Source organism: Bison bison, unplaced genomic scaffold, assembly GCF_000754665.1.
Source record: "Bison bison bison isolate TAMUID 2011002044 unplaced genomic scaffold, Bison_UMD1.0 scf7180017864379, whole genome shotgun sequence".
In the NCBI taxonomy this organism is placed as follows: Eukaryota; Metazoa; Chordata; class Mammalia; order Artiodactyla; family Bovidae; genus Bison; species Bison bison.
The window spans coordinates 291,129-294,442 of record NW_011494951.1 but is presented as its reverse complement, the minus strand read 5'-3'; the positions used below and the strand labels follow the sequence as shown (position 1 = coordinate 294,442).

Genomic DNA, 3,314 nt, shown 5'->3' with positions numbered 1-3,314 from the left:
GATATCAACCAAACTAGAAGTCCTCTAGGGAGCTTAAGGTACGGTACTGTTTCCTACTATTTCAGCAGGAGGGCAAGGCTTAGAGGGTTTGTCTGGAAAAGATCTATAAATGTGGCTTTTGCCTAGGGGAGTGAATCCCACTGACATTTACAGAAGATCCACAAAGTTCTTGAGAAAATCTGTTCAGCAGAAACACTACTAAGCTGATGTTGGAGAGAGTGTCTATTTATGTCTGTCAGATATAGCTGGTTTAGAGTATTGTTCAATTCCCCTGTTTGCTACTGGTCTTCTAACTGTTTCTCCATATGCAAAGTATAGTATTGAAATCTCCAACTATTATTTTAGAACTGTATATTTCTGGTTTCTCTTCTCAGTTTTTGCCTCCTATGTGTTAGAGTTCTGTTTTTAGGTTCCTAGGTTTATATCTTCCTGATGGGTTCACATTTTAATCAATATTTAGTGTTCCTCTTTGCCTCTTGTAACAATTTTTGACTGAGTCTATCTTATCTGATCTTAGCACTGATATCTCAGTTCTCTTTTAATAACTATTTGCCTGGAATGTCCTTTTCCATTCTTTTACTTTTGACCTATTTGTGTTGGATATGAAATGAGTCTTTTCTAGACAGCATATAATAGCATTTGCTTTTTAATCTATTTTGAGAATATTTACCTTCTAATAGAAGAGTTTAATCCGTTTGTAAATACTGAAATTAAACATTTAATTCTTCAATTTTTCTTTGTCTTTCATATGTTTCATGTCTTGTTTGTTCCTCATTGTCACCATTAACTGCAGTATTTTGTGTTTGTATTTTTGTAGTGTATGATTTTGATTCCTTTCTAATTTATTTTTCTGTATATTTAAGTGTATTTTAGCATTGGTTGTGCTAGAGCTTACAATTAACCTCACAAACATGTGACAATCTATTTTGAATTAATATCATATGAATTTCCATAGGTATGTAAAAATTCTGTTCCTACATTTCTCCATCCCTCCCCCCTTTATGTTACTGTGTCACAAATTACATCTTTCTACTTTGTGTGCCCATTTAACATAGGCTTATCATTATCATTTTATGATTTGTCTTTTTGATCAAACTGGGAAAGAAAAAGGAGTCACAAATGGAAAATACACTAATACTGGTTTATATATTCCTTTACCCGTGTTATTTCTTCCTGTGGCTTCAAGTTTACTGTCTAGTGTCCTTCCATTTCCACCTGAAGGTCTCTTTTTAGCATTTCCTATAGGACACATCTAGCATCACCAACTCAATGAACATGCATTTGAGCAAACTCCAGGAAATAGTGAAGGACATGGAAGCCTGACAGGCCACAGTCCTACAGAATCACAAACAGGTGGACACACCTCAGCGACTGAACAAACAGGACACATGTACTAGTGATGAATTCCTTCAGCACTTGTTAATCTGGGAATGTCTTACCGTCTCCTTATTTTTGAATGATAGTTTTGCCAGGTATAGAGTTATGGGCTTTCTCTTTCTTTAGGTGCTTTAAATACGTCATCTCACTGCCTTCTGGCCTCCATGGTTTCTGCTAAGATGTCCAGTCTTTCTCTTAATGAGTCTCCCTTATTTAGGACAGTCATTTCTCTTTTGCTGCTTTCAAGGTTCTTCCTTTGTCTCTGACCTTTAAAAGTTTTATTAGAACATGTCTCAGGGTGGATCTCTTGTGTTTTTCCTTTCTAAAGTTCACTGAGCTTCTTGAATGTGTAGATTCATGTATTTAATCAAAGTATGACTTGTTGGTCATAGTTTCTTCAAAATTCTTTTACATCCCTTTCTCTCTATTCTCTCCTTATGGAACTTCCATTATTTGTATGTTCTATTGTTCATGGTGTCTCACAGATCTCATAGGCTCTCTTCATTTTTGTTCATTCCCTTGTCTTTATGTTCCTCAGACTGGGTAATTTTAAATGACTTGTTTTCAAGTTTTCTGATTTTCAACTCTGACTCTTCAAAGCTGATGTTGAAATTCTTAGTGAATTCATTTCTGATATTGTAATTTTTAACTTAGAATTAGTTTGGTCCCTTTTTATAATCTGCATCTCTTTAGAAATGTACACTGTTTGAGGAATATCATTCTCCTGGAGTTATACAATTTTGTCCATCATTTCCTTTAGTATTTTGAGTATATTTAAGGCAGTTGAATTAAAGGCCTTGCTGAATAACTTCTATGACTTGATTCCTCATAGATAGCTTCTATTAATTTTTCTGTGAATGGGCCATATTTTCTTGTTTCTTTGCAAGTTTTAATTTTTTGTGGAAAACTGGACACTTTGAATTTTATAATAAGATAACTCTTGAAATCCCAACCCTTCTCATGCTCAGGGCTTGTTTTGGTTGGTTCCTATGGGTTTGGTTAGGTGTCTAGCACTTTTCTGCCTTTTTCTGTAACAATGTTAATGGTATGCACTCTCAGAAATGTGTCCTTTATCTTATACCAGTTTATGCGTTGTTTGAGATTTTTTTGCCTGGAGACAAAACAAAAACATACCCAAACAATCCACAGCAAGAAAAAAACATATCTCTTTGCATACTAGCTCAGTGTTTAGCATGCCTTCTGCTTTGTTGTTCAGTCACTCAGTCATATCCAACTCTTTGCGACCCCATGGACTGCAGCACGCCAGGCTTTCCTGTCCATCACCATCTCCCAGAGCTTGCCTAACCTTATGTCCATTGAGTCAGTGGTGCCATCCAACCATCTCACCCTCTGTCATCCCCTTCTCTTCCTGCCTTCAATCTTTCCCAGAATCAGGGTCCTTTCTAATGAGTCGGCTCTTTGCATCAGATGGCTCAAGTATTGGAGCTTCAGCTTCAGCATCAGTCCTTCTAATAAATGTTCAGGACTGATTTCATGTAGGATTGGCTGGTTCGATCTCCTTGCAGTCCAAGGGACTCTCAAGAGTCTTCTCCAACACCACAGTTCAAAAGCATTCATTCTTTGGATTCCATCCTACTTTATGGTCCGACACTCACATCCATTCTTTGGCATTACCTTTCTTGGGATTTGAATGAAAACTGACTTTTTCCAGTCCTGTGGCCACTGCTGAGTTTTTCAAATTTGCAGGCACATAGAGTGCAGCACTTTCACAATATCATCTTTCAGGATTTGAAATAGCTCAACTGGAATTCCATCACCTCCTCTAGCTTTGTTCGTTGTGATGCTTTCTAAGGGCCACTTGACTTCATATTCCAGGATGTCTGGCACTAGGGGAGTGATCACACCATTATGATTATTTGGGTCATGAAGATCTTTTTTGTACAGTTCTTCTGTGTATTCTTGCCACCTCTTCTTAA

At 37.0% G+C, this 3,314-nt stretch overlaps 1 protein-coding gene across 7 annotated transcripts in view; it reads right to left on the bottom strand.

Annotated features, from left to right (window-relative positions):
* ZNF215 (zinc finger protein 215) overlaps nucleotides 1–3,314 on the bottom strand; it is a 116,989-nt gene that overhangs the window by 84,696 nt on the left and 28,979 nt on the right. The window lies entirely within an intron of this gene.